Raw genomic sequence first — 21,584 nt, forward strand, 5'->3', positions numbered from 1 at the left:
TTTTGTTTCAGAACTAGGTGCTAGGAAAATTTTGCTTTCCTCAAGTAATGGCATTTTTTTTCCTTCTGGATAATGAGATCCATGTAAGTGAACATATTTTGCTTTGTTCTTTGGCTGCCAGGAAGCTCAGAATCAAACTTGTAGCCCAACTTCTGTGGCTGTGTAAGGTTCTATGGCCCACCTAGCTGGGCTCTTGATATTGATCTTCAGTCTTGACTTTTGTTGACAAAATACGGCATTATAAAAAAATTGTAAAAGTTCTACAGGCTATCTGAAATTATGATAGATTAAAGTAGGCTATCAATAAACCCATCAATTAGTTATTTTAAAAATAATGCAGTTATTTCAGGGAGAGGGGTTTGTGAATGATCTTTAGGTTCGTAGTCCAGAATGAATCCCATATCATTTCAGTATACATTTCACGTGCATTTACCATGTGCCAGGCAAATGTGATCCTGGCAGGGTAGTTTCTGAGCATTAGCAGAGTTACGTTTCTCAAGGATCTTTAGAGACTCTAGAAGGAGAGACAAATACAAATTAAGTAAGGCTAAATGAGATAGGTATTGAATAGCAATAAAGTTTTGATATGAGAGTCCAGGGAAAGGGACAGTTTATTCTCCAACAGCTTAAAAGATAGACATTTTTCAAAGGCAAAAACAGGTCATTTCAATTCAAGGAGGTATGAATAAAGCATAATGTCACTAAATTGCAATGAGTAATGACAAAATGATGTTGCTACAGAATATTATTAATAGCAACAGATTATCATTAATACTGCTTCTTGAGGAAGATAGGTTTATATAGAGGTGGGTAGAATTTTTTAAAGGGGACTTCTGGGAATTTCACTACACTAGTCTTTATCATATGCAGTTCATTTGAAAAATTGTATTTCTCCTAACAGACTCACAGACTTAAGAGAACAAACTTATGGTTACCAGGGAAAGGGTGAGGGGGGAAGGGATAGTTAGGGAGTTGGGATGGACACATACATTCTGCTATTTTAAAATGGATAACCAACAAGGACCTACTATATAGCACAGGGAACTGTCCTCAATATTATGTAACAACTTAAATGGGGAAAGAATTTGAAAAAGAATAGATACACACACACACATATATATGTAATATATATACATATATCTGAGTCACTTTCTTCTATACCTGAAGCTAACATGACATTATAAATCAACTATACTCCAATATAAAATAAAAAGTGAAAAAAAAAAGGAGTAATAGACATCGTATTTCTTTTTTTTCTGGATAGAAGAGTATCTCTAATGCCTATCAATCATAATTGGGGCTATTTCTGAGTTGACAGTAACAATAAAGAGAGGAAGCAAATGAGGAAAGGAGAAGACAGTACAAGAAGAAAAGGGAAGGGAAAAATGATGACAGGGATTAACTGTATTTTCCTGAAGTGGAGACAGCACATGAGAATAAAGGGTATGTGAAAGTTTTCAAGATAAAGAGTTTCTCAGGATTAGAGCTGACCAAGATAGAGAATGCTGAAGAGACTATGGAATATGGAAATTTCTTGGGAAGGATGGCAGTGAAAAATTATTGGATCAGATTGTTCTTCTGTTAGGGTCGAACATGGTGGCAATTTGACAAAGAACACAGTTTGATACAATTAATCCATCAAGCTTAGAATGCGTGTTGTGTGGGATGAGGCAGTGGGTTGAGGCACAGGTGGGCAGATAGGAGAAATCACGTATCCTTTCCCATATATTAATGCTGGATTCCGCTGACCATGTCACCTCCTGAACTGGTTGGTAACTAACTTATAACAAGAGTTGCTTGAGCAGAACCAGAGGGAAATTCCATAAGCAGCAATTTCAGTGATTCCTACTGGCTGGGTGTTTTCAGAAACAATTTACACAAGGGCTGATCTTGACAGCACTAATATATACAGTTTAGCTGGTGTTTTACATGGAAACTGTAATAAACCATTCTAACTGGTGCTTAATTTACATAGATTAGAGAGTTCCACAGGCCCGCACATTAATGCTTTGGGATTTGGGGGTCTTTTAATGGAGATGCCAGCTTGATTCAGATAAATATCCAATTTTAGGGAATTCAGGTAAAGTTTGCTTGATACAAACCAGACCATCTTATTTTATTTTAATTTACTTTTTACCTACCAAGTTATTTATTAGGTCAATGATTGTAATATTAAAAGCCTGGAGACAAATGTCCATCAACAAGGAACTGATTATCTGAAGTGTCTACCCATGAAATTAAATGTGTGTCTTTAAAACAATGAGGCATGTAATGATAGCACACCATCTAAGATGCATATTTAAATTAAAAAGGAATATGCAGAACAATGAGTAAAGTATGCTAACATATGTGTTTAAAAAGAGATGGCATCCCGTATATACATATCACCTGTATATGCCTGGTATTCCTCTGGAAGACCACTAATTACAGAAACTAAAGTCAGTGGCTGGCCTGGAAGGGAATATTAGGGGCTGAGAGTAGGAAAGAGACTTAACTTTTTTCACTGTTTCTTTTCAAACTAGTCAGTCTTAACTTGAATTTCTTTTACTTACTCTTGTCTAGGGGGCTTAAATTAGCTTTCCATCTCTTTCCAAGATTCAGGACAAAGAGAATCACTCTGTCAATATCAGGCAGTAGAACTTTGATTTTCTAGTCCCATTCTATGTATATCTGGATGTGTCCCCCACAACCTGGATCAGAGCATCCCTGGGTTAGTGTGATTTTTGTAAAAGGTTCTTCTTCAGCCAGATGGATGAGAAAGATTTCCTCCTTCTGCATGAAGATAGCATAGTGAGCAGAGTTGGATGGATCTCATCCATGGCTTATCTCTGAGGTTAGGTACTGTTGTGAAGTCTGCACACTGCACAACCCTTTGTGGTGGATCTGCTATCAGTCTTCCAGGTGACAGGGTCCAAGGAAGTAATTGTAAGTTGATGTGATGAATGACATGAGTGCTATAGAAGAGAGTCTGTCAAGGGCTTACAAAGAGTGAAGAGGAAGCCACTCTGATGGTGGTAGTTGCATCAGGTGGAGCTGTCTAGGTCAGAGTTTCTCAACCGGGGCCCTCTAAGGGACCTCTAGTGAACTTTGGAGACGTTTTTGGTTGTCTCAACGGGGGATGGTGGGGGGCATCACCAGTGGACGAAGGCCAGGAATGTTGCTGAATATCCTTCCGTGCATTGAATAGTGTGCCCCAACAGAGGACTATCTAGCCCAAAATATTAATAGTGCTGACATTGAGAAACCTGGTCATATGCTGTGGTAGCAAACAATTTTTAGAAATCTCAGTGGCTTAACTCAACAAATAATGATATCTCCCTTGTGCTGGGTTGGCAGTGCAGCCCTGCTCGTTGTCATCATCAGCTTTTAGCCTGGTTGGTAATGGAGCCCTGCTCTTTGTCGTTCCACTGGCTAATGGTGTCTGTGTGGACTTCCACCGTCACTGTGACAGGAGAAGGGAATTTGGCGGATGGCACAGGAGATTTTAAACTTCTGCCCAGAATTGGCACAGATAATTTCCTTTGGCTGTAATCTATCATATGACCAAACCTAAATTCACAGCAGGTGGGAGGTGCATTTTCGTCTTGTAGCCAGGAGGAGAGAGTGGGACTTGCTTTGGACTGCCCACGTGACTGCGGTTCTGGCGGCAGTGCGCTGTGGCGATGGCGCAGGGATTTAAGGAAGTCTGCTGCTGCCTAACAAACCACCCCAAACTTAGGGGCTGAAGACAACAGCAGTCATTTAATTAGCTCATGAAGCTGAAATCTGGCTAGGTCTGGGAGGGAACAGCTCATCTCTACACCATGTGGCGTCAGTTGGGACAGCTCGAAAACTGGGAGCCGGAATCATCTGAAAGCTTGATCGCTCATATGTCTGGCAGTTGATACCGGCTCTAGGCTGAGACCTCAGCTGTGACTGTCAGCTGGACCACCTACACTTGGCCTCTACATGTGGCTGTTTGGCTTCCTCACAACATGGTGGCTGAGTTCCAAGGAAGAAAGTAAATGCTGCCAGTTTCTTAAAGCCTGTGTCTGGAAACTGGCACAGCATCACTTCTACCGTATTCTCTTTATTGAGAAGTTACAGAGCCCAAATTCAAGGGAGAGAACATATATCCCATGTTTCAATAGGAGGAAGGCCAAAGAATCTGGGGGCTATGTTTTAAAAACTTTCTCAGGTAAGTGACACAGTAGAAGAAATGGCAAGATTTCTTTAGGTGGAGTTTGGGGAATGAGCATGCTGGACAAAAGCACATCAAATCTGAATTAATTCTGTGTTCTAGACAGTCTTGCCTCCTAGCTACTTGCTCCTAGTGCTGACATAAACCTTATAAAAATGTTTCAATTCAATTATAAAATATATATCAAATGTACTGTTTTAATAATGTGAAGTGCAATCCGGGTTTGTTGTTGTTCAGTCACGCAGTCATGGCCAACTCTTTGTGGCCCCATGGACTGCAGCATGCCAGACCTCCCTATCCTTCACCATCTCCTGGAGTTTGCCCAAATTCACATTCATTGCATTGGTGATGCCATCCAGCCATCTCATCCTCTGACGCCCTCTTCTTCTGCCCTCAATCTTTCCCTGCATACCTTACTAGCATGGGAGATGAGTACTATTGTCCAATGGCTACACCTTCAGACCTGGGGGACTCATCTTTTGGTGTCATATCTTTTTGGCCTTTTATACAGTTCATGAGGTTCTCACGGCAAGTATACTGGGGTGGTTTGCCATTCCCTCCTCCAATGGATCACGGTTTGTTAGAACTGTCAGGTATGACCCATCCGTCTTGGGTGGCCCTACATGGCATGGCTCATAGCTTCATTGAGCTATGCAAATCCCTTCACCATGACAAGGTAGTGATCCATGAAGGGGCAATCTGGGTTGATTTTGATTTAATTGTCTAAAATTATACATGCTTTATTCTAATGCAAACAAATGAACTTTAAAAATCAAATTTTTTTGTTATATGTTTGTTTTCTTTAGTAATAATAATAGTTTAGTTCATAATAATAGTTTAGTTTATCTCAATTTTGGGATTTAGCAGATTAGTGGCACTCACTCTGCTTTGGATTCATTTTGCTTTCAACTTCATGGTTCAATTTTGACTTTAAAGCAGGCTGGACTTGACCTGAAGCACTTTCTTTAGGAATCAGATGCAACAGGACTTGAGGAATACAATAAATGGGCCATTGTTTTCCTAATTTTGAGAAGGGGATTATAACTGCTATCTATGGGTTTTCCTATCTTTCCAGAGTAAATCCTAGTAGCATTGGCCGTGGGTCATGGAACTACAGAATTATACAGCGGAGAGCATCTTTCAAGGTCATCAAAGTTGAGCTTCTTCATTTTGCATGTGAGAAAAGTGAAAATCAATGAAACAAGGTGACCTCCTGGAGTTACAACTCACTGTTACACAGAAAGAGCAAGTGGAGTTGGTACATGTGGAGGGGACCCACTGATGAATTACAGGGAATTGAATGTTTCCCTCTGTGTTCCACTGGGGGAGGAACAGCTTCTAAGCTTCTGCTGCGTTGGCTCCTCTTGTGACCCCATCCCAGCCCTTGGCTGCATCTACTCCACATCCCCAAGCCTGGACCATTCCATCTGCCTTCTGTTTATGCACGGACAGCTGCCTTTCCCCTCATCCTTTGTTCTTGTCCTTTCAAATACAAGGGGGAGTTGCTCTAATGATAGCATTTGAATTCAGTTCATGAAAAATTCTATAAGAAGTGTATTTGACCATTTGATCTCTGGCTTCTCCCACATATTTGCCCTTTATACCCCGAGAGCTATAAACTTCATTTCCTTGGAGCAGATTGCAATTTCAATGGAAAGGAAATAACTGTGTAGCCTTCAAGCTGAGCTCAGTTCAAATAAGAATCAAGCAAAGCTCAACCCTGGGCATTATGGATACTCAGGCACTGAATCAGGCTGTGGAAATCTCTCTGAAAATCACTCTGAAAACACAGCTTTATGTTTATGGTGTTGGAAAACTCCTGACATCGGTTCAAATTCCAGCCACACCATTTCCTGTGTGATCTGGGCAAGATGCTTAAGCTCTGTAGACTCAGTTACTCCTTATGTAATTGGGAACACTAATTAATGTGTCCAAAATGTTAGTTTAGCCATTCAACAAATATTTGTTAATACATCCTGTGTATGAACTCTTACAGTTTATGATCCAGTAAGGCTGCAGAGTCGCAATGAGTTCAGCAGCAGTCCTGGTTCTCAGTCTTGGTCTTCAACATGAAGCTCTTACACAATACCAAAACCTGGGCCCCATCGGCAGTGATTTGGATTTAGTTGTTTAGAGTAGATTCTTGTAGATTATAATGGATGCCAGGCTGAGAATTACTTGGAAGGAGGCTTTAATGGATGTGAAGAAGAACAATAGCAAAGCTACTACTGTAGCCCAGAGAAGAAATGATAGAATAGGTTTTTGACAGTAGCAGGGGTTTCCCTGATAGCTCAGTTGGTAAAGAATCCACATGCAATGCTGGAGACCTGGGTTCTATCCTTGGGTTGGGAAGATCCCCTAGAGAAGGGAAAGGCTACCCACTCCAGTATTCTGGCCTGGACAGTTCCATGGACTGTATAGCCACGGGGTTGCAGAGTCAGACACAACTGAACAGCTTTCACTTTCAGAGACCCTGTATCTGTAGCTATAGAGCAGTGATTCTCAGACTGTACAGGACTTCCAGTCACTGGAGGGCTTGTTAAAATGCAGATATCTGGGCCCCCTTGATTCAGTAGTCCTGGGTTAGGACCTTAGGATTTGCATTTCTGACCGAGTCCCTGGAGATATTAACATTGCTGGTTTGGAGACCACATTGGAGAATCACTGATCTAGAGAAAGCTGTCAGATTTGATAGATAAAATGCACAGAATTTGGTGATAGATGGTCTGTGTACCTAAGGGTGAGGAAAACTGCAGGGATTCTTTTTGGTTTTCTGAATTTTGCCACTGGAAGTATGGGTCGTGCCATTTATTGATATTCAGGGAACAGCCCATCAGACGAGAAAAGATCATGATTTCAGTTCAGTATTTGAGGATGTCTTTGAAACAACTAAGTGGATATATCAAGTAGGGACATATATAGAACTTGGAAGAGAGTGATTAGAGATTTAATTTGATAATCAGTATATAAATGGTCCCTGAAACCAAGGACTTATCAATGGGACCACTCCATTTTCCAACTTTCTTTTGCTCTTATCCTTAATTTCAAAGCTCTAGCTTCTCTTTTGCTTAGCCTGTCCAAAGTGCCATAATCCTTCTAGCCTGTCCCTTCTTAAAAGCACTTCCTTCTGTTTGGAAGAATGCTTCCTCTCCCCCTTTAAATTTAGCTCCTTAATGCATTCCATCCCTCAGGCTTGGTCATTAGCAGCCAGGAATCTTTGTTTCTTGATTTGTAGCACAAATCAAAGTTGGTGATTATGTATTTGTGTGATTATTTTCTGAACACTCATCTCTCTTGCTAAAGTCTAAGAGAACACCACTGAAGGCTTAGCTCAATATCTAATTTCACTTAAGGAAACCCTCTGAGACAGTTGTTAAGTGTCCAGCAGGTTAGTTACAGAGATGGTAGTTGTTAAAACTGGTAATTTCTCAGGAACGAGGAGAAGCGGCTGTTGGTGTTTTTTCATTAACGAGATTAAATTTTATAGGACTCCCGTGTGTGAGAGAATTAGCAACAGCGCCATCTGGTGGAAGTAAGTGATGCAACAACTATGACCTGGCAGTCTAGGACCAGGGTTGTTCAAACAAACACTTAAAAAATGTGAATAAAACTTGTTAGAGGGAAGATGGGCTTTCTTTTTGACGGAAATAGTTAGAAGAATTGGATATTGAAAAAGACATTCAGTTTTCAAAAGAGAGTGGCATTGTAATTCAGAGGGGTTTATTCAAAGGACACATATGAAAGGAAATAAGGAAGTCGGAGAACTCCACCCAAAGCCAGCATTACAGAGAAAACAGGAACAAGCATATCGCGGGGCTTCTCAGATGGATTTGCATGTTGGAACCGATTGCTCAGTGGGGATGTTGCTATCTAGCTGTCTTGTAGCTCCCTCGATGGCAGATGCAGGCCCAGTAACTTTCTTCTCTCTTGCTCCTCCACTCTGGGCCTTCCTCCTAGGGAGGCATGGTGTTACTAAATGGTGATGTCAGGGCTACACAAATGGTCGGTGATGGTAGGCTGAACGTATGAACGTGGACTCATAATTTTTCTTTGTTTCTAAATTTTTCTCAGAATGGGGAAAATATATGGTTTTTAAATTCTGTGATAGAAAATAAGAACTGTACCCACAGTTTATGAAATTGATTTCACAATATGCAGCTCTCCTCTGCTTCTAATTCAACTATTCTTGCTGTTACCAGTAGACTTACTGAAGGACTTGAAGCCAAGTGGATTGATTTTGGTCAGTCTGGATATAATGTCCCTGTGGACAGAACTTTCGTATCCAGCTACTTCACAGACCATTACCCAGCCTGCATGTCGTTTGCTCAGAAGTCTGGTGCCCTTTCTTACTCCATACAGACACAGCATTTTTGGGGGTCATAGTACAGAATATAATCACTGTACCAGTTGAGTGGTTTCAATTCAAATACCTTAAATTATAAGGGAATTTGTTTCTTATATAACTGGTAAGTCTAGCAGTAAAATGGCCTTTCTATGAGTGATGCTCCAGCGAGTCAGTGATTATCAAAAGCCCTATCTATTCTTCCGCTTTGCTATCTACAATGTTGGCTTCATACTGAGGCTGTCTTCCTTTATTGTCATAAGGTTTGTACAGTCAGGATCAACTAGATTGTGCTATAGTAATATTATAAACTGAGTGTGTACACGTAATCCATATGTTGAAGCCCTAATCCCCAACAGGACAGTATTAGGAAGTAGGGCCCTGGGAAGGTAACTAGAAACCAGAGCTCTGAATGAGATAGTGCCCTTATAAGAAGAGGAGCAGACACCAGAGTCTTCTCTCTCTGTCATGAGAAGACACTGTGAAAAGAGCCATCTGCAAGCCTGGAAGAGGGTTCTTACCAGACGCTGAATCTGTCAGTAACTTGATCTTGGATTTCCAAGCTCCAGAACTGTGAGAAAAGTAAATATTTGTTATTTAAATTACCCAGTCTATGGTATTTAGCTCTGGAAGCCAGAGCTGACTAATACAGAAATTGGTACCATGAAGTGGAGTACTGTGGAAGTGGCTTTGGTACTGGGTGGAAAATGGAAGAGTTTTGAAATGCATGCTAGAGAAGCCAAGATTACCGTAAAAAGATTGTTAAAGGTATTTCTGGTGAGAGAGAACTCAGAAAGAAAAGAGGAGTTTTATAAAGAAAGCATCTATCTTCATAAAGCATTTAAATAATCATGAATAGCATGATAGAAATATGGACAGTAAAGGCCATTCTGTTAAAGTCTCAGGAATGAGAAATATGTTATTGGGCAATGGCATCCTTGGTCATAAAGTGGCGAAGAACTTGCCTGAGTTTTGTTCACATTCCAGTGTTTCATGGGAGGTAGGACCTGTGAGTGATAAACTGGGTGTTTAACTAGTTTTCTAAGCAAAGTGTTGATGAAGCAGTTTGTTTCTCTCTGACGGCTTATAGTAAAACACAAGAACCAGAATTTAAAGATTTTGAAAGTTCTCAGTGTCTATCAATATATTGCAGAGAGCACAAAGGGTGTGGTGGAACATCCGTTTGAAAGGATATTAGTGGGATGTGAACCATGGAGCTGATCAGCCACCCCAGCAGAAACTCTTCCAGTTTGAACTGAAAGGGATGGCTGTGGGACTTCTTAGATCCTATAGGCCTGGATCATAGAGCCTTGGCTGTGAAAGTGTGCTCTTCTTCAAGACAAAGGAAAAACAACCTCAAAGGTGATTTGGAGATCATCAGAGCTGCCTACCTCCTTGCTTTTCTCCCCTTCCTTTCAGGCATTCTGTTCCCTTCTCTTTAGTATTCTCTTGTGAAAATGAGAGGGATCAGATTCAGTCATTACAATAAACTACACTAAAGTCTTAGTGCTCCACATTCACCAAGCTTCATTCTATGGTCTCCATGGAAAAGGACCTTTGATAGCGGCTCACTCCATTGTTATTCTCTTCCTTTCTTTTCCTACAGCTAGGAGCAGCATCATCACCTGTTCCTCATGGCCGTTCCCAGGATCTTCTGGTAAGGGTGGAGCTTCCCTGGTGGCTCAGCAGTAAATAATCCGCCTGCAATGCGGGAGACCTGGGTTGGATACCTGGGTTGGGAAGATTCCCTGGAGGAGAAAATGGCAACCCACTCAGTATTCTTGCCTGGAGAATCCCGTGGAGAGAGGAGCCTGGCGGGCTACAGTCCATAGGGTCACAAAGAGTTGGACATAACTGAAGTTACTTAGCATGCATCCACTTGTGAGGGTGGGATTGTCTGGCACAGCATAGATTTTTGAGCCACAGACCTAGAGGTTCAACCCCAGGGAGCCACTGTCCCTCTGCTGATGCTGTTGCTTCTGACCCTCCCCTAGGTCTTTCTCCTTGAGTCTGTTTGCCTTAGGACACATCAATTTTTCCTCTGCTTTTCTCCAGGACACTGAGATGCTGATGACTCAAGTCCAGTGCTTGTAATTACCTCTTTTTCAAACCCTCAGAAACTTGGTGATAGTTTTTCCAGTCTCTAAAAATGGAGACTGCATGCTCAGTGACTGAGTGTCCTTGCTTTTTGGCATGTAGTAGACTAGGTAAAGAGTGATGCAGGAATTCTCAGAAATCTCTTAAGTGGAGGCACCAGGGAAGCAGATATGTACTACATTTACTTTCTCATGCAGGTGTTTATTTAATTGCTCTACTAAAGATGGGAGATTAGTTTGTTTATTTTAGTGCAGTATAACTTAAATGCTCACCTGAAACTATTTTTAAGCAAATAAAAAAGCAAGTAGCAAAAAAAAAAAAAAAGCACAATTTTAAGTGTACAGTTTGAAGAGTTTTACATATGTTCACATTCATGTAACTACCACCCAGATCATATGGAGAGCATTTCTAGCCCCTCAAAAGTTCCCTATGCCCTTTCCTGGGCAGAACATGCCCCAGGGTATTTACCTTTGAAAAGAATTATATTATAAATGTTTCAAACATAAAGTATGGAGAAGAACAAAGTGTACTCCTCTACATGTCATTCTTATACATATTACCCAGATTATACAGATTTTGCCACACAATATTTATCTATTCCCTTTCTCTTTATTCATGGGTGTTAAATATTTTTAGCGCACCTCCAATATCACACCATTCTATTTTGATATACAGCTCTAAAAATGTGGATATTTTATTACATAGTCATAACTTTATTGTATTGTATGTTAAATGATGTGGGATCATTTAACACTCAGTACATGTTACAATTTCCCTAATTGTCTTTGTATAATTTATTTGGTCAAATTGGAATTCTGTTAAGGTCCATGGTAGTTCTCTCTTTTTGTCCTTGTTATTGACGTGTTAAAGATACTAATGAGTTGACCTGTAGAATGTCCTGCACTGTCTGTTTCCTTTAGGTGGTGTTTAACTTGTTTCTCTAGATGCCTTTTTTTTTTTTTTTTAAATTGGAATTCAGTTCTACAACCTTGACCCAATTCAGGTTCAGTTTTTGTTTTTTTTTTTTAGAATATGACGTTATATGTTTCACATCACATCACTTCAGGAGGCACATTGAATCTGACCATTTCATTTTAGTGATATAAATATTGATTCTTGAATTCAAATATTCACAGCCTGATCGTTCCCTTTCCTTATCAACCTTTCATCTAATGGTTTCCACATTAGCTTTAAACATTTATTATACAGGTATTTGTCAGCCCCTCCACTGAGTACTTGTACTGTACAAGACACTGGGGTTATCAAGGTGGACAAAAGGAACTACTTGCTGACAAGTATAAGGACTGTTCATATATCCTCAGCCTAAGAGTATTACCCCGCCCCCTCCTCCCCGGTATGGGGTTTCTTTTTTAGAGCAGTTTTTCTAGCCAAGGAAAGAGGTGAATGGAAAATACAAGGAGAGCCCAGAGCTTCCTTAATGGCTAAATAAGCCCTTTACCTTTTCTTCCTTTACTTCTTCCTCATTTCATTTCTTTCTCTTCTCTCTTCCACTTTTCAATTATTTTGCTTTCATAATGTGCCGGGTATACTGAAGTTTGGTACTGGAGGTATGGTGCACTAACTTATTCTTCTTTGTATGCCATGGTGATTCATGAGGGAGCTTGCTAGATAGAAGATCATACAACAACCTAATTGTGTGAACGGAGAAGGCAATGGCACCCCACTCCAGCACTCTTGCCTGGAAAATCCCATGGACGGAGGAGCCTGGTAGGCTGCAGTCCATGGGGTCACTGAGGGTCAGACACGACTGAGTGACTTCACTTTCACTTTTCACTTTCATGCATTGGAGAAGGAAATGGCAACCCATTCCAGTGTTCTTGCCTGGAGAATGCCAGGGACGGGGAAGCCTGTTGGGCTCCTGTCTATGGGGTCGCACAGAGTCGGACACGACTGAAGTGACTTTGCAGCAGCAATTGTGTGAAAGAGAAAAATGAGACACAAACCTTGTTACTCTTCCAAGCTTACACAATAAGTGACCCTAATAATAAAGGCTGTCTTTATTGAAAGTATCTAGTAGTGCACCTTCTCACAAGCAGCAAGGACTCTACCAAGACGAAAGACAGTCACAGGCACATAGTGTAAATGTACACCAAAGCACACCTGATAAGGAGCTGTGTGTGCTGCCCGCTCTGGAAACTCAGCATACTGTGTGTTGATCACAGTAGCTTAGGGCAGCTTAAAGTAGTTGAGTTGTATTATCATTAGGTCCTTTTGTGGAATTCAAATATTAAAAACTTTCACTCTACATTGAGGAAAATACACAACTAACAAAAGAAACGCACATCTAAAAAGCAGGAAAAAGCAACAAAGAAAAACCCACTAAGGCCTCTGAAAAGAAGTGTGTGAAGTAGGTGCCGAAAGGTCCTTGTGCCCTCACTTCATGTTGTGACACGGTAGAAGGTGCATTGATCGCTAGCGTCCCTGGTATGTATCTGTGGATTTGAATTTCACAAAGTGAGATACCACCAGCTGAGGGCTTTGCTGCTACTGTTACAGAGCTGTGGCCACTATCGCAAAACCGCCACGTGGGAGACTTCTCAGATGACAAGATGTGGCATTCTTAAAAAGAAAAGTTTATTAGCAAAAACTTTCTAATGCTGTCTCTTTAAAGAAGCACATTTTACATTTGTTTAGGACCAAAGTTCTAGCTCGTGCTCTTGCCAAGCGGGTCAGCAGGACACGGGGACAGCATGCCTCACAATAGTGCAGATTGGCTCAGATTTACTGAACTCTGTGCACTCAGTGCTCCCTGACAGATTTCAGTTTCTGGGAAAGGAATGGCCACCTTGAGGGCACCTGCTGTTCACCCTCTATTACCTTAAGATTGAAGAACGATAGTAGCTGTTTGTAGCAACTTGGCATGAGGTGATCCTGGCTACCCACATGTCAGCTCCAGGACATGGCTACATTTTCCAAGTTGTTCACCACATGACCCTGAGTAGGAATAAAAGTCAGTGCTTATTAGAGGCATGTAGAGAGTTGATAATAGGCCTCTCACAAGTCCCTGACCTAGATATAGGGGCTATCATGCCTTGGATGTTATTGGGAGGTGTGTTGTGTGTGTTCTATTTGGCTTCCTAGTGGAGAATAATAACAGTAGCAACAGTATTATTAATAAAACCCAGATGTCAGCACAGACCTTCTATTCTCTATCTTCTTCAAGATTTCTACACCTTTCCAGGGATTAATACTGGTTCAGGGCTGGCTCCTACTTCTTGCTTCTGGGAGAACTTATTCCATGTTCTTAGCCTCTCATCTCCCATACAAGTTCCCTTCTTTCCATCCCATGCTGAACTAACACTGTACACATCCCCTTCTCTTTGAATTACATGAAAAAATTACCCTTGGGGGACACTTATGTGTAATAGTCTTTACTGCACATGTGAGAATGCAAAAGGGGGTTTATATCCTAGAAGAGCAAATATCTTAAATGGAAAACAGAAAAAAATGAAACAAAGCAATTCTCAGTCACCACAGAGTTGCTTTCCTTTTATCTTTTTGCTCCCTCCTTTTTCTTTTTCTTTTTTTTTTTTTTTTTGAGTTTTAAAAAAAAATCTGATTAATTTATCTTTTGCCTGTGCTAAGTCTTTGTTGCTGTGCATGGGCTTTCTTTAGCTGTGGCAAGCAGGGGCTACTCTTCAGCTGTAGTACCCGGGCTTCTCATTGCGGTGGCTTCACTCGTGGAGCACAGGCTCCAGGGCATGAGGGCTTCAGTAGGTGTGGCTTGTGGGCTCAGCAGTTGTGGCTCGCAGGCTCCAGAGCACTGGCTTAGTTGCACATGGGCTTAGTTGCACCTCAGCATGTGGGATCTTCCCAGACCACGGATCAAACCCATGATCCCTACGTAGGTAGGTGAATTCTTATCCACTGTACCTCCAGGAAAGTCCATCTCCCTTCTTTACTTCTGTTGCTTCCCCCTTGGAAGTGGAAATAGACCCTACTATCCTCAGTCTCTGCTCTAGGGATCTTCTTGTATACCCAAAGACAAATGAATGTGCTCTTGCTCTGCAAAGTCGTCTACTCTGGTCTCAATCCTTCTTACCTATCAGTCTCTGCAATTGAAAGAGGGCAGCATAGAGACTTATTTTCCCAGTAACATAAATTTATTCCTCCCTCTGTTCTTCCAACTTGGAAGGCAGATTTAATTAGAGTTAGTTTTGATTAAAAACAAGCTTTTCTTCCCCTTCCACTGCTAGAATAATAATGTAAGGGAGCATTGTGAGGTATGATTATTCTATTTTCATAATGTTATCTATTATTAATAATATCTTTTTCTCCTCCCAAAGTTTGCTCGATAATGTAGCAAATACAATGGACTCAAAGCTCTGATAATAAAATTGCAGAATTCTCCAAGGCCAAGGGCCAGTTTTAAGTGATAATCTTTACTCCTACTGCTCGGAAAGCCAAACTGGCTTCCCTATCTTTATCAGTGAATCACATTTAAGGAGGGCCCAGAGAGAGGAAGATGATGACTTTTGAAAGAATGCAGAATTCATATTGTGAAATTCATATTGTCCTACTCAAAGAAGGACTTTAGACTTGCTCCTCTCCTTTTCCTGTACATATTTGGGGATGTTAGAGTCATCTGTTCCTTCTTCTCCATGTGATCTCTTGTTTTAAAGTTGCTTTCTATTGGACCAGTTGAGTGTTTGATACTAATTAGGCAAGGAGAAAGTGGTAGGAAAGACACAGCTGAGCCAGAGAATATCTGCATTTCCCACCATTTTATTTGCAAAGATATTTAGATTATTCTCCATTAGGTAGATGCCAAAGAAGATGGAAGGGGCAAAAGCCTTCTTGCAGGTGTCTCCCAGAAGGACTGTGGAAGAGTGGATCCCAGTTACAAAAAGTCTGTAGGTTAAATGTCACAAGGAAAGGGGTGGGGATTAGAGGCCAAGATAAAGCTGGATTTTCCATATCAGGCCCTATGTAGAGGAAGACCTGTCAGGACCCTGCAATGAACCAACAACGCACATCTGGTACTTGGACACCAGTCATGCAGAGAAGGCCCTGCCAAACTGGTGGATAAGAGACAGCAACAGTTACCAGAAACAATGCACTTGCAGAGAGCATCTTGCTGCATCTCAAGTAAGTCAGTGTTGGCCTTTCCTGCCTCAGTTACCTGAAGTTCAAGGGTAAATGTGGGTTGAAGAATCAGAGAGGAGAAAGGGAGAAGGCAGTCATGAGAAGGCAGACCATGCCTTCAGCGGGGTGCTGGAAGCAGTTCATACTTGCTCCGGAGACTAAGTTTAAATTTTCAGGAATGTTGCCAGTTGTTTGTTGGTGATTTGGATCAGCCCTGGTGGGACTACTGCATATAGCATCAATACATAGTGGAAATCTGCCAGTGCTACAAACTGGGGTCTTTAGCTTTTCTCTCCCCTAAAGAGCTGGTCCCCACATGTGCCACTGCCTTCTCCCTACCCCTGGCAGGTGCTCTCTGGGGATGGTGAGAGCCCAAGGGGGTAACATATCCGATTATTTCAAGAACAGAAAAGAAATTAAATTGAAATTTAAGTAAAGAGTCCTGCATCCCAGCAAGAAAAGGGAGGTTAACAAAATAAAATTGTGTCAGTTATTAAAAAAGGAAAAATCATTCTATAGCCTTTCCAAAATGGGCTTCTACAGGGGAGGAAAAGTAACTTCCCTCTACTTCTCTGAGTTCTAGAACTGGACATGGAACAACAGACTGGTTCCAAATAGGAAGAGTACGTCAAGGCTGTATATTGTCACCCTGCTTGTTTAACTTATATGCAGGGTACATCATGAGAAATGCTGGGCTGGAGGAAGCACAAGCTGAAATCAAGATTGCTGGGAGAAATATCAATAACCTCAGATATGCAGATGACATCACCCTTATGGCAGAAAGTGAAGAACTAAAGAGCCTCTTGATGAAAGTGAAAGAGGAGAGTGGAAAAGTTGGCTTAAAGCTCAACATTCAGAAAACTAAGATCATGGCATCCAGTCCCATCACTTCATGGCAAAGAGATGGAGAAACAGTGGAAACAGTGAGAGACTTTATTTTTTTGGGCTCCAAAATCACTGCAGATGGTGACTGCAGCCATGAAATTAAAAGACGCTTACTCCTTGGAAGAAAACTTATGACCAGTCTAGAGAGCATTTTCAAAAGCAGAGACATTACTTTGCCAACAAAGGTCTGTCTAATCAAGGCTATGGTTTTTCCAGTGGTCATGTATGGATGTGAGAGTTGGACTGTGAAGAAGGCTGAGCGCTGAAGAATTGATGCTTTTGAACTGTGGTGTTAGAGAAGACTCTTAAGAGTCCCTTGGACTGCAAGGAGATCTAACCAGTGCATGCTAAAGGAAATCAGTCCTTAATATTCATTGGAAGGACTGATGTTGAAGCTGAAACTCCAATATTTTGGCCACCTGATGCAAAGAGCTGACTTATTGGAAAAGACCCTGATGCTGGGAAAGATTGAGGGCATGAGGAGAAGGGGATGACAGAGGATGAGATGGTTGGATGGCATCACCAACTCAATGGGCATGAATTTGAGTAAACTCCGGGAGTTGGTGATGGACAGGGAGGCCTGGTGTGCTGCAGGCCATGGGGTTGCAAAGAGTCAGACATGACTGAGCAACGGAACTTAACTGAACTTTTCTGAGTTCTAGCTGATACTTCTGTAATAACAGACAGATTAACAAAAGAAAAACAAACAAGTTTATCAACATGTATACCTTATGTATACATGGGAGGTACACAGAAGAAAATGAGTAGCTCCCTGAGATGACTTAGAATTCAGACTTAAATACTATCTTAATAGGGAAAGGGAAAAATGATGTATGTAGGCTTCTTAGTAAAAAGTGGATGATTTTTAGGAAAGTTGAATGGGTCCTTAGAAGAACATATATGTGAGATATGATAGTTTGTGGCAAAGTTTGTTTCAGTGTGGTGTTGACCTCTAAACTTCTCTCCTGTGATAGGAGTCAGTTTTCTCTGCCTAATGAAGGCCCTGGGGAAGAGATTTATGACAAGTGAGTTCCTTTTGGAAGAGCTGTGTTTAGACACTCGTGAGGAGTTCAGAGAAGGCCTCTCCCAGCATTTGCTGTTTTTCAAGTGCCTTCGGCTCAAAATAGTCAATACACCAAAGGGACATATTTTGGAGTAGCATGTCCTAAACTCCTACAGTCATATTTTAAGGTAACATATTCTGCTATCTCTCACTTCTGTTATGGATTGAATTGTGTTCTCCCCAAAAGATAAATTGATGCTTTAATCCCTAGTACCTCAGAATGTGACCTTATTTGGAAATGTAATCTTTACAGAGGTGATAAAGATAAAATGAGGTCATTAGTCCCTAATCCAATAAGACTGGTGTCATTATGAGGCATTTGGACAGAGACAGATAAGCGCAGAAAGGAGATGATATCAAGACACACAGGGAGAAGATGGCCATATAGCTACAATGATGCATCTACAGGTCAAGGCCCTGAGAATTGCTGGCAACTACCAGAAGCAGAAGAGACAATGTAGGCTCCCTTGATAGAGCCAACAGAGAAACCGTGGTCCTGTGAACTCTGATTTTGGACTTCTAACCTTCAGAACTGTGAGACGATAAACTTCTATTGTTCTAAGCCAGTTTTGGTACTTGTTATGGCAACCTTTGGAAACTAATACAGCTGCCAAAATTCAGTTGCAAAAATGGTTAGTTTATTGATTATTTACAATGTGTGTGGTGTGTTTCACCACCTAGATTTATTTATATTAACTGAATTAATCCTTACGGAAGCCCTGTATGGATAAGAAAACAAGCTTCTGTTAGTCATTGCTAAAAAGCATTACAGAAGTTTCCAGCAAGGAGGAGTCTTGGATATCTCAGAATCAGCAACAGGGGAAGGTCACTTGGTTTCTCCAGGCAGACAGTGAAGAGCTGGTACTTACAGGGAGAGTTATTGTCATTCCATCCAGACCCATCCATTACTTCAATTTACTTAAAATCTGAAAATGTGTCCTTTGGCTTAAGGGATAAGGCAGTAACTAGGGAGATGATAATGAGCAACCAAACAAATAGGATATTCTCAAACAATTTGCCATTAATTCAAGGTGTTGGCGCTCAAGCACTAAGTGCTCCAGGGCCGGAACTGGCTTAGATAGCTTGCTGGGTGTTCCAGCTACCCCCAGCCGAATGCTTTGACGCCGAACAATTTAGCAAGAATGAAACATCAGGGGCACACAGCAGAGCCAAGTGGAGAAGGGAAAGTATTCTAAAATGCTAATCTGAGAAATGAAATGGTAGCATGGCTGTGAGGGAAGTCAGATGGAGAGTGATGAGTTGTAAATCAGCAAATATTAGTAAGTACCATGATTCTGGAGTCAGGAGGTTTATACTTAGTAGGCTAACAAATGGGGGGTCAGCTGCTTTAAAAATGCTAAGCCCAGCTTAGTTTGCAGTTTTGACTTAACTCTTAAACCTGTAAAGCCCATGGCAAACAGCCTGAGAGAAAGTTTGGAGGTTTCAATGAATATCAGCAGATGTAGTAACTTTGGGGGCCAGAATGTCTTAAATGAAATGAGTTTTAGTGGCTCTCAGAAGACAGTGGGAACAGGACATTCCATCTTGGAGACTGTCTGCCAGAATGAGGATGACACTGGAACCTTGGAAGTGGCAGAGATTTTTGTCAAAATTCAAAAATTTTGGTCCTAATATAGGACTAAGAAAGAGGCTCCAGGTGATGGCTGTATTTTATTGGGCTGATCTCTGGCTTATGTATAGATGTTACATTTTAAATCCACATAATATATTTATTTATTGTCTGTTTTGTACTGGGCTTTATGCCAATTGCAGGGGACACTAAAATAAAAATTGCTTCTTGCCATCAATAACAGTCAAGTAAAGGTCTTGTTTAGAGAGAGAAGTGCAAACAATTATAATGTAATGTAAAAATGACTACTAGAAGTCTGCATGTGGTGCTCCAGAAGCTCTGAGTTAGGAAGGACCAACTCCCCGGTGATAGGGAGTGGATTGTCAAGGAAGGCTCCATAAAAAAAGGAGGTATAATTATAGGACTGAGGTCCATGACATAGGTCAGCAGGTGCCAGATTACAGAGACTCTCATACCAGGCTTAAAGGAGCCATTTAAATCTTTTAAGTTGTTTGGTGACATGAGTAAATGTGTTCTTTAGAAACATCTCTATGGCAGCCATGTGGAGGCTGAAGTGACAAAAATATACACTGTGGCTTACTTTGTTCTAAAGGCAATTTTACCTTTAACCGTGTACATATCTTATTGACTATACTCAAGCCACAATGCACAGACTTAGAAGCCCTGCACCACATGCCTGTGCCCAGGTTTGTCACTGATTCACCATATGCCTATGCTGTGATCTTACAGTCATATGATCTTGTTTATAGAATTGGTTAAGACTAATGAGTAATAGGTTGTGTTCAAATGTTCAATCTAATAATTATCACAAATACTATAGGCTCTCTCTTTTCAGTGAGTTTTTCCGTTGTATTCTTGGCTTTACAAAATACATTAACGCAATTTAATAATAGATCTCTTGGAACATGGTTGTGTAATATAAAGGAGCAAAGCAAAGTCAAAAATAAGATGTTAAGAGTTATTCTACAGAAATCCTATTGTTTTCAAGCTACTGCTGCATTTCTTTTTCTAGTTAAGGGAAGAAAGAAAACCAAGCATTCTCCTGCATTTAAATAGTCATGAAAACAGAAGTTCTTAATGATAACTTGTGTTAAAACTTATTTTTGTTTGTTTGTTTTACCCTATATTCCACAAGCATGGTTCTCAAATTTCAGTAGTTACCAGAATCACCTTCAGGACTTGTTAAAACAGAGTACTGTGTCCTGCCCCCAGAGTTTCTTATTCAGTTGGTCTGGGATGAGGCTTGAGCATTTGCATCTTTAAGCTTCAGGTGATGTTACTGCTGCTAGTCCAGGGGCAACACATGAAGAGCCATCAACCTGAGATAACAATGTACATGTGCAGTTGCTCAGTCATGTCTGACTCTTTGTGATCCCATGGACTGTGGCCCACCAGGCTCCTCTGTCCATGGAATTTTCCAGGCAAGAATACTGGAGTGGGTTGCCATTTCCTTCTCCACTAAAGTAATAATAGCTAACTTTTATTGAGCACTTTCTGTGTTCCAGCTGTGTTCTGAATACCTTACTTTACCTTAGCTCACTAAATCCTCACAACAACCCTAAGACTCTTCATTGGTTAAGAGTGTCTCCCTTTGTGTACCAGAAGGAGAAGTTTGGCTCAAAAAAAAAAAAAAAAGAAAATCTTATCAGTGGAGAAGGTACCAACTCAAATCTGCATAACAAACTTGTCCTAGTCTACTGTGCTAATAGCCTCCTGTAACTAACCTTTTCTCACCTTTCCTTCTTTGGTCTTTAGATGAAGACGATACTTAGGCCAGAATTCTAAGCCACCCTAGAGAGTTACTCATTTTCCCCTGTGCATCTACCATGTATACATGAGGTATACATTTTAACATTTTTTCATTTTTCCCTTATTAATCTGTTTTTCATTCTAGGGGTCTCAGCTAGAACTCAGAAGAATGGAGGGAAAATTATTTTTCCTCTTTTAAAATCATCATAACAAATGAAGAAACTGAGACTTGAGAAAGTAAAATAACTCAAGTTCACACAGCCAATAAGCAATGCTGCTGCTGCTGCTAAGTCGCTTCAGTCGTGTCCGATTCTGTGCGACCCCAGAGACGGCAGCCTGGTGGGTCCCTGTCCAGGTGGCTCCCCCGTCCCTGGGATTCTCCAGGCAAGAACACTGGAGTGCGTTGCCATTTCCTTCTCCAATGCATGAAAGTGAAAAGAAGTGAAAGTGAAGTCGCTCAGTCGTGTCCGACTCTTCGCGACCCCATGGACCGCGGCCCACCAGGCTCCTCCATCCATGGGATTCTCCAGGCAAGAGTACTGGAGTGGGGTGCCATTGCCTTCTCTGCAAT

At 41.1% G+C, this 21,584-nt stretch overlaps 1 long non-coding RNA gene across 3 annotated transcripts; it reads left to right on the plus strand.

Annotated features, from left to right (window-relative positions):
* Positions 1–3,611: 3,611 nt before the first annotated feature.
* On the plus strand, positions 3,612–21,084 carry LOC129650132 (uncharacterized). Of its 3 annotated transcripts, none has more exons than XR_008713610.1 (4): positions 3,612–4,177; positions 5,256–10,179; positions 15,563–15,728; positions 16,398–21,084. It is a non-coding gene; the product is annotated as an uncharacterized LOC129650132 (long non-coding RNA). The 3 variants fall into 3 exon arrangements; XR_008713609.1 differs by having other exon boundaries at positions 5,256–9,884; positions 10,129–10,179; positions 15,563–21,084; XR_008713608.1 differs by having other exon boundaries at positions 15,563–21,084.
* The last annotated feature ends 500 nt before the right edge of the window (positions 21,085–21,584 follow it).

The sequence above is a fragment of the Bubalus kerabau genome, chromosome 4 (genome assembly GCF_029407905.1).
Source record: "Bubalus kerabau isolate K-KA32 ecotype Philippines breed swamp buffalo chromosome 4, PCC_UOA_SB_1v2, whole genome shotgun sequence".
Taxonomy (NCBI): Eukaryota; Metazoa; Chordata; class Mammalia; order Artiodactyla; family Bovidae; genus Bubalus; species Bubalus kerabau.